The sequence below is a fragment of the Quercus suber genome, unplaced genomic scaffold (genome assembly GCF_002906115.3).
Source record: "Quercus suber isolate HL8 unplaced genomic scaffold, Cork oak 2.0 scaffold_250, whole genome shotgun sequence".
NCBI classification, from domain to species: domain Eukaryota; kingdom Viridiplantae; phylum Streptophyta; class Magnoliopsida; order Fagales; family Fagaceae; genus Quercus; species Quercus suber.
In genome coordinates this window covers 539501-550235 of record NW_027069706.1, presented here as the reverse complement: position 1 = coordinate 550235, position 10735 = coordinate 539501, and the positions used below count along the sequence as shown (strand labels likewise).

The window sequence follows — 10735 nt, the reverse complement described above, 5'->3', positions numbered from 1 at the left end:
TTTTTTTTCTCATTCAACTCTGGGTATATCTTGACTTTTTATTCACTTTCAAGTTGAAACTTTGTTTAATTTTTCCTTTTGTTTACACGATAAATAGCAAAATTTTGATGGCTTTGAATTATAAATACTAGGTGCTCATCTGATCATTGATCGAGTTAGGAAAATGAATCATGACAATGAATATTGCGGTTTAAGGTAAAATGAAGTGCTCTGCCGTTGGTCAAAGATTTTCCCTTTTTAAACTTTGTAATTTTCTTTTTGGTTCTTGATCAGGTAAAGCAAATGGTAATTGCCATTTTGATAGAATTTAACATGACATAAATCTCGAGGCTTTCGTTGACAAGATAAGCATAGTCATCTGGGAGCATATTAGTATTCATAAGATCACTCTTGCAGATACAACAATAAGGATGGTAGAATCAATAGAGCAGAGTGCAGGGATTTTGTTCTTCGAAACAGACTCTTCCTTATTTGAAGTATGCAGCTTGCCCCCATGTCTTTACATGCTATTTCTTCTCCTAACTTAAGACTCTTATATGAATCTATTTTCCCAACAATTTTGTAGATTCCATAAATCTTTAAGAAATATGTTTGTTAATATTTTAGAGTTTAGTTTTTAACTCACGGGTTGAAAGGGTGTTCTAAGCTTCGGTTCCATGCCGAGTTGCTTTGAATTTAGCAAATTTAGAGGACTTAGCTAATAAAAAAGCTTTTGATTCATGAAAGATTGTTCATCATCATTGATCATGGCTAAAAAAAATGGTGGCCACTGTGCTTTCTTCAATGAAAAGAAAGGTCAGGATGGTGGCATACAAAATTTATTATTACACCCCACAAGCTGGGCAATTAGCACAATTTTTATGATGTAATTCACAGCCTGCATTGTTCAATTTTTTTAATTCACAATTTTTATGGTAAAGAGCAGGTATTCAAGCCTTAAGCCCTTTTTTTTAGTGGAAGATAAAAGAGCAGTTGAACCTTAAACGTGAGATGGTGAAATTAAAAGCCTAAACTTTAGAATTTTTTACCAAAAAATTTTAAAAATATTAATTTAACTTCAACAATTTAAAATTGAGTGATTTTACTTAGTTAAAATAATACTATTATTAAAACTTTTTAAGAAGTACATGAGGGTACATTAGGAAAGCATCTTAAATAGTTAGTAGTATAGATAATTAGAAACACACACTCACAGGCCACAGCCATGCCCTTTTGATTTACTTGAATAATCTTAAAACATCAGGTGTTATGAAGGAAGCAAAGAAATCAAGGGTCAATAAGAGTTTTAGGTCCTTCCATACCAAGTAGGAGAAATTTACAATATGCTTAGCAAAACATATTATCACCTGCATTTCAATAATAATTAAAAAAAAAAAATGCATGTTATCACCATACCCACCAGTATCCTTGTAAGGTGCTCCAATAACAGTAATTTGAACAAAATGCATGTTGTGATTGTCTGGGGTGATTATTGAAGATTTTGTGCAAGAATTACAGCAAGGAAGTAAAACAGAAAATCAGAAATAGAACAGAGAAATTTAGAGAGAACAAAAAATCAGAAATAGAAAAGAGAAATTTAGAGAGAACAAGTGAGAGAATTTTCTTCTTTATCAATTATTAGCAATTTTTTGAATATACATTTTTCGTATTTATAAAATAAAAATTTATCAGCAACTCCAAAGTATATTATCATTATCTTCTTTATAATATCACTGTAAAATTTCCAGTTTTGATCCATCTCTCTTGACCAAATGGAAGGTAAACGAGAAGACCACCTTTAAATCCTGTGATGAAAGCATGATCAAAACTAACAAGTTATTGTATATCGAGGATTAGTCATCAAAATTAAGAAAGACATTACTAGGAGACCAAGAAATCAATCAGTAATAGGTAACATTATAAAAATTTCTGGCAGCAATAACATCTAAATAGATAATTGAACTAAGAATCAAGATATAGATAAAGCAAACCAGTTTAACGAAATAATCCAAGATGAAATACAGAATAACAAAATCATACATATTCTATTTTACCTTTTTTTCCTAGTCCTCCAATTCCAATATCAAACTCGCTTGTGAGTACATTGGCACCTAAGAACTTGTTAGGACCCATTTTCTTTCTCCGCCTCGGATTGATAGTTCTTTTGGGCTTCATTCTTTTAGAATGAGATGGCTCACTGATCTAACCAAATAGAGAGGAAAAAAAAATCATCTCAAATTTATTAGCTACACAAATATCTACCATCAACGTGATATATGAACCCAAAAAAAAAAAAAAACAAACAAGGAAAAAAAATGAATGGAGTACTCACTGAGCAAGAAATAGAGAGGTGTAGATTTAGCTGTCGCTAAGAGGAGGGGGCTTTGTTTCGGCTGATGAGAACAAGAGAGAAAGGAGAGGGTTAAAGAATTTAGAGAACTTAAAAGGTCTCTTTGGGGCAATAGGAGAGAACGACAGCTTATTATATAGAATAAGAAGTAAGAAATCTTCAGGAAAAAAAAAAAAAAAAAAAAAAAAAAAAAAAAAAAGAAAAGAAGAAAAGTAAGAAATCAAAAATTTTAATAACACAACTTTTTGCTGCAACATTTACGTCAAAATGCGTGAGTTGGTAGAGAAAAAGGATAGGTTTATTGAAAATGACAAAATATCATAATTATTAGAAATCAAAAATTTTAATAACACAACTTTTTGCTGCAACATTTACGTCAAAATGCGTGAGTTGCTAGAGAAAAAGGGTAGGTTTATTGAGAATGACAAAATGTCAGAATAATTATGATATTTTACCTACTTAAATTTACTACCGCACATTTATAAGTTATGACTCACAACCAGTCATGACAGGTCAAAAATATAAGAAATTATTGGGCGTTTGTTATTATTGTCTAGACAATAATTTTCAGTATTTAAATAATATTATTTTTTTTTATTTTAAGAAAATATTATTTATTGTTTTATCTACATTTTAAAAATGTATAAATTTTTAAAACTACTTTTAAATAAATTTATCAAAAAATTGAATTAGTAAATTAATAAGAGTATAATAAGAATATTAGTAAATTAATGACTTTTATTTTTAAAAACAGGACAATATTTTGAGACATCTTAAAATAAAATAGAGGACAAACAAAGTGGGACAGAAGAAGCATATTTTTATATACTTTTTCACCCTTACATATTTCTACAAAACAACAACATTATTAAAAATCTCTTCATATGTTGTCTTATCCATGTAAATAAGATGTGAAGGTGAAATGGCACTTATTCATTGGTGTTGTAGGATTTCACATGAACCTCATTGGCGGGATGAGATGACTTTTATTTTTTGGGTGAATAAATGGATGAGATGACATTGATTTATGGAGTATCTACCGAACTTGGTTGGTTATTGTATTTAAAGAAGCGTTTTACTGCTATATGCCTTGAAGAGAATGGTTGATGTTAGTCAGTGCTGTTAAGACAATAGTTAATGATGTATTTTAAGAAATTTTTGACATTATTTTTATAAAAAATAGAAAAAAAATTATTAATTTTTTTCTTTTTCTATAATTTTTTTTTAATGGATTGCTAACGAATATCCGGATATTCGTTAACATTTCCAAATATAGCTGCCTTCTTTGGCATTTCCTTCGTGGATGAAAAAGATAAAAATTAAATAAGTAAATTTGCTGAACTGATGGCAGGTATAGAAGATTTTTGTGGCTCATTCTGATGCTTGCTTAGTGGAATGGAGCCCCATAATCTTTTTTCTACTCTTTCTTTTGTCTTTTTTCTTGGGCTCTGTACAAGGATGGCCAATTCTACGTGTAGGCTCTTTCAAACCTTTGTGGGCCTTCATACCCGTTAGTGGGCTTTTGTACCAATTCATGGATTTCTTTGTCCGTGGGCTTTTGCGCCTATTGGGCTTAGATGCCCTTTAAAATTTGGGTAGCAACAATATTTTATAGGACAACATTGGTATTCTGTCATTTAATTGTAGTTCTATGGCTAAGATGTCCATTACTTATGAGTGAAAATTGAAGTAATGCCCTCTTAGTATCTCATTCTCCCATTCGCTCTTTCTCTATTTGCCTAGGGGAAAAAACAAGAAGAAGAGTATAATAGGTGATATGTGGAGGAGTTCAACAATGTTGATCGAGGAGGTAAATTATAGTGTTGATTTTATTGATAGAAATCTTTATCATATAAAGTTGCTTGTAAAAATTGATAAATTTTCTTTGTACCAATAACATAAATCTCAATGAGAATGATATAGGATTGAAGAGTAAAAAATTGAGACCAATGACTATGTGCTACAAACAATGCCTTCATTGAATCGTTATCACAATAGTTAACTAGAACGTCTACATGTATCACAAAAGAAAAGTGGCAAGGAATTTTTCATAGGTTATTATGCCTATAAGAATCATGTTTTTTTAATTTTTTTTATACATTAATACAATTTCTATACATGTGACACTAACTTCAAAAATATGCATCCATTTGTGGGTTCTTATTACCTCAATTGGTAAAATTTCTTACAGTTGAATAAGAGATTTAAAGTTCTTCACATCAAATATCAATTGAGGTATTGGTCTGATGATAAAAAGGTATCATGAGGAGCAAATATTATAAGTTGAAACTCTCTTAAAATATATATATATATATATATTCATTTCCCTGTGCCCACAAGCATAGAGGATGACTTTTACCTTAAAAACAATATATAAAAGCCATAGAGGATAATTTTTCTCCAAACATTACCTTCAACAATTTTTTATTAGTCTTTTTGTTTGATTCTAGCAGCTTAGAGTTGCTAATTAGTTACTGCATATTGCATTCTGCTTGCATGGAAATCTATGGTCCGCCGCTCAATATGCTTTGCAAAGATTACCTAAAAGCGGTCAAACTCCAATATATTTTACAAAAAAACTATCCAAAATGTTGTCTAAGATACTTCAAATTCTTGTATCACCCCTTGAAGCAATGAAGCCCTACATAAAAAAATTTTAAAAAAAAATTGACATAATCTTAGAAAAAGTGATAAACAAAACCATTTGTCTTATCCATAAAAACGTATACACTCAAGTGGGTTAGGCATACCCATTATTAAATTATCATGATTTCCACAATAACTCAATCAATAATATAATATTCACATTATTTCCTTGAAACTTTTATCACAAATGAAAATAAATATATTAAAGGTTAGATATAAGAATCTTTTAAAATATCAAAATATAATGCTACAATAACATAGACCTCACATTATATACTCTCTTTTATAAGATTTAGACTCTATTCTTCACATAAAAGCATCACTTCTTCATGTTTGACCAACATCAAACAATCAGAAGAGTTTCATTAAACTGGATGGTTAAAGGAAATTTATATATGGTAAACATCCTCACAGAAGTACAAAATTAGGATTGAGATCCCGTACAATCCCTAGGATTTTATCAAATTTCAACCATTCATTGAATCTGATGCTTCAGAAATTGACACATCATTAAGCCACGTCAGCAACCGACGATGTGTTCCTTTAGCTTCACTTTCTCGTTTCAACTATCAACTATTGACCCTCTCCTCTCAATTTTTCAAAATTTCAGTCTCTCTCTTCCGTTCCACCAAACCTATCAGGGACATCCATGGCCAAACTTCCACTTCCATGGCTGAAGTTAAATAATGGTCGCAATTATGTATCTACTTCTAGTCTAACTATTGTAATTACTTGCTGTGAGTGAGGTCAATGTGATTTTTTTCTGTTTTTTGGGTGGGCACTTGAAAATGTTTGATGAAATGCTTCATAGAGTTTTAGTATATCTCTTTGTATTCTGTCTTTTTTCTTTTTTTTTTTTGTGGATTTTCATGTTAGTTTGGTGCTAAGATTGTGAATTTGTGATTATAATTGAATTTATGTCAGTGTTGTATCTTTGAAAAATGAGATTGTGAAGAAGAAGAAGCAGTCAGTGGAGGTTGATGATACAAGCGTGTACAAAATGGTTCAAAAAATAAAAAGTAAATATCTGATGACTATTAGTTTGTGTTTGAGGATCAGATTGATTTTATCAAAGCATCAGTTATGGATGCTTGCAATATTGATAATGAGGGGGTGTCCAAGTTGCTTGAGAAGTCTAAGGCAAAATCAGCATTGGATGCACACAACCAAGACAAGTTGCTGCAATGAGTGTTGCTGCTCGAGTTTCTCAAGAAATGGGTGTCAAACTAGGCCATGTTGTAGGTTATTCTATCTGTTTTGAAGGTTGCACTTCAGAAAATACTATTTTGAAATATATGACAGGTGGAATGTTGTTGCGAGAATTTATGGCTAAACCAGATTTGGAAAGCTATAGTGTGTTAATGGTGGATGGCCTTCGGTTGTAACTGAATGTTTTCAAAGTAGAACTTATTAGTTGTTACGAGCATTCCCTTATGTATTGAAGCCATATTTTGCTGTCAAAAAGGTAATTTTTAATATCAGTAAAACATTGAATGTATTCTCTAATTTTGACACTTGAGTAGTTTCATTGTTTATTTACAAAAACTTTTACGAGGATTTAGAGTACAAATGAAGAAGAATGTAATAAAATATTGTTATTCTTTTCTTTATATTGGTTTTGAGAGTTTAGTAAATGTAATTGATTGTGTACATTTTATTTCTAATTTCTTGTAATGCTTCAAATTGAACAATTTTGATGTTGCCTATACAGTCACGAATTGATGCAAGAGTTTGATTTAAGAATGAACAAAACTTTATTGAAATGTGCACTTTGATTACGTGGCTATTAGAACAAGAGCCCTAATTATATATATATATATATATATATTCATGGACAATGATTTATTTCACTCAAAAAAGAACCTAAAATTTGCGAGCACATTCTGTAAAGATGCAAGTTGAAGCCAAAGTGTAATAAACAAGATAATACCCATGCAAAATACTTCCATTCAAAACAATTTTTTAATCATCAAAATGGCTGCTAAAGGTAAATGTTGAAGTTTCTACATCTATCCAAAAAAATATATATTTCTACAGTACTTCTTCGTAATGGTAAAACTTATACAAGTGTAAAAACATGTGGTCTTCACTAACATAAAACAATCTAAACTTCAGCACTAATCCCTCCAGCACCTGCCTTTTTTCGCTCTCAGAGATCAAAAGAAGAATAGCATACTTAGAGCATCTTTATCAGGTGTGCCATATATGCCAAATGTTAAATATTTGGCACATTTGGCACACCAAGCATCATTTGACCCCATTTATCAGATGTGGCATATCCCAAATTTTTTGCAACATTGAACAGTACCGTGACAAATTTGCCACGGTACGGATGCGTGTGGCAAAATTTTTTTTCTTTTTTTATTCCTCTCTCTCTTCTCTCTCCGTCATTCTCTCTTCTCTCTCTGTCATTCTCACCTTTCTCACCTCAATCCTCTCCTCTCTCTCTCACCCCAATCCTCATCACTGCTCTTCCACGCCCACGCCCACGCCAACGCCAACGCCGACGCCGATGCCGACGATCACTTCCACGCCGACGCCGACGCCGATTTCTCTCTAGCTAGACCTCTCCCACACTTGTGATAAGAATTGAATTATTTAAAATATATATATCAAAGTGCATAATGGTCTTATATATTGTAAAATCTCTTGTTTAACCATATGAAATTCAACCCAAAAAAAAAGTAATTTAAAGTTTAATAATTTGACTGAAATTTAATCCTCAGTTGGTATTATAGTCATTTATGAAATTATAAAGTTTTATAATTCACAATTAGCTTCCCCTGCTGATCTAGAGTTAATCCCAGATTCTGAGGCAATGCAACCAAATCTGAAATTTCACTTGGTCCATTGATTAACAGCATTAACAAGTAGACGCCAGAGAAGAAGGTTCTGTATCAATGTTCTATACTCTATGGTATTCCATAAGTGTTCTGGAAGACATATATGCAGGACCCTCTTTTATCAACATGACACATGGGGTATGACCAAAAGTATAACATGCAGGGAATCAAGAAAAATGAAAGGCCAGTCTCAAAAGAATGAGCAGCAATCCATGTGGCAGGCAAAAAGAAAAGGTATACTCAAGCTACTAGTTCTCAGTATGAAAAAAAGTAAAGAGTAGGCCATGCTACAATTGTTTTCTGTGAGTACCACACTTATCCTAGATTCCTCATGCACATAATCAAGAATACTATTCCTTTTGATCTATCTGCACAACAAGCTGCACAAAGTAAGATTTTTGGTAAAAACAGCTTAACTATTGCACCCACAAAGGGGACAATAGTGTGATGATCTGTGATCTAATATGCCAATTCAATGTACATATAGAAACAGTTTTTCTTTTCTTTTTTTAAATATATGACAATTTAATGGGCCATCAATATATATTGTATGTAAGTGGAAAGACAATGTAGATGACAGATGATATTTATAAAGTTTTGTGTTTCATCAGGCTATCAAGGAAACCTCATAGACCACATTGTAAAGTCATATGTGCATTTGGCATCCTTTTTGTTCTTATATATATACATTTGCTAAAGTAGCTAAAAGCTGCCAAAGCATATTGGTACAGATCAAGATCACACCTGCTGTTCCACAAAAAATTAATATAAATAAAAATAAAAGAAGTAAATTAGCTAATCAACAATGACAAGCACATATAATTGGTTGTTTCTACATGTATGGATGTATGTGTCCATGTAGTGACAAGGAATCTCATGAATAAAAAGCATTAAATACCATACCAATTCTTTCAGAAAAAAATATATATCTATATCATACCAATTGTTTCTCAGTGGAACAGTAAGTCACATACCAATATATGATCTTATGTGGCATGTGCCTAATATTTTAGGGTGATGTTTATTTCATTCTTGTAATTGCACACAAACATTATACTTTTTGCACTGAAATCGATTTGAGTGCTTATATGCGTGTACAGGTTTGTGCGTAATAAGTAACAACAAGTGTGTACTAGTATTTTCCCATTATTTATAGCAATAAATGTAAAAACAGATATGTAATGTTGAGAGATATAGCAATGAAAAGATTTGGGTTGTGGATTAGCAGTTTTTACTTCCATGTTAATGTCAATGCACAAAAATGGTCAAATTAGATCATAATTTTTAATTAGACATTGGAAGCAGTTAGCAGAAATGAATGAAAGAAAAACAATCTGGAATGAATTAAAACATTAAAATCATATTGTTCTTCTGATTCATGTTTCCTTCTTAACGAAATGTTTTTGTTCAATGTTGAACGATAAATTCGTCAAACTAATGAATTGATACATTTCTTCTTTCTTCTAATCATTATTGCAAGACCAAAAAAAGAAAGACTATACAAGGTAAAAGGTACATTCTCAAAAGCCATTTCAGTCTTCAGCCACCATGATGATGTTTGGGAAAAAACATATATGATTTTTCACCATTGTAGACTAATACAGATCCTTGTTCATATATACCTCTAGTTTTAAAACAAAAGTTCATTTTGAACACCGAAGCAACTAGCTATGCAGATGCCCAAAAATCAAACCAGATAGAATCATTAACTTGTTAATGAAATTAGTCCCATGCAGTATTATTTTTAGTGTGTAAGCCCAACGGGCCCTAAAATCATTGTAAAACCCCATATATCACCATTTCTTAACTGCAGAAAGGCAACAAAAGATGATGCATATATGAGGGTCATGGAATTACTATGCTAAAAAGAGGTGTCAGTCTGTGATTTGAAATAGATGAGTGTGCCATCAATACCCTTAAACATTAATAAACATCTTTGGATAAACATCATAATATATATATATATATATATTAAAAAAATTTAACTCTATATTATATATGTTAGTTTTTTTTTTTTTTTTTTGGATAAGTAAATTTAACTCTATTATATATGTTAGTTTTGACAGAATAAAGAGTAAAAATGGAATTTATGTTTTATATTGATGGTTTCTATATATATATTATTAATTTTTTTTCTTAAATAGAAATCATATTCTAGGCAAATATAAGTGTATATGTGTGTGAAACTTTCTTTAGGATGCTTGAATATCAATCTTTGTCTCCCACACACAAAACTTATACTTGTAAAGTGACCATTATGTCAAAGGTGTGCGGTAGTACTATATTAATGATTCTTATAAAAGTAACGAACATTTCTTACCTTAAGTGTTGGCATTTCCAAAATTTGTCAGAAATGTTAATAAACATTATAAATTTATAATTCTTAAGAATTTTATTAAATAAAAAAGTTTAAATTACCAACTCTCATTCTAAATTCCTACCAATGTGACCATTACGTCAAAGGTGTGCGGTAGTATTATATTAATGATTCTTACAAAAGTAACGGACATTTCTTACCTTAAGTGTTGGCATTTCCAAAATTTGTCAGAAATGTTAATAAACATTATAAATTTATAATTCTTAAGAATTTTATTAAATAAAAAAGTTTAAATTATCAACTCTCATTCTAAATTCCTACCAAAATAACGCACCTTAAAAAATGGAATTCATCGACAAAAATAATAGCTAAAATGGTAATAACAACAAATTCACGAAATTCTAAACTTACCATCAAATTTTGGATCTTTTTTCTAAATTGCTCTCAAAAATGGATGTGTACCTCCACCGTCCACGCAGGCAATTTCCATATGACAGCAATAGGTGCCTCGAATCAAAGCCTAATATGTCAAATTTAAGAAAAAAATTACACGCCTTTGAATAGAAATTACTAAGCAAAATAGCACCTAAGAAATACAAA

The 10735-nt window shown here is 30.9% G+C and overlaps 1 long non-coding RNA gene across 1 annotated transcript; it reads right to left on the bottom strand.

The window, feature by feature from the left end:
* Positions 1-1590: 1590 nt before the first annotated feature.
* On the bottom strand, positions 1591-2489 carry LOC112031594 (uncharacterized). The gene is made up of 3 exons (XR_002884979.2): positions 2312-2489; positions 2034-2181; positions 1591-1784 (listed from the first exon to the last, which is right to left on the bottom strand). It is a non-coding gene; the product is annotated as an uncharacterized LOC112031594 (long non-coding RNA).
* Between the last annotated feature and the right edge of the window lie 8246 nt (positions 2490-10735).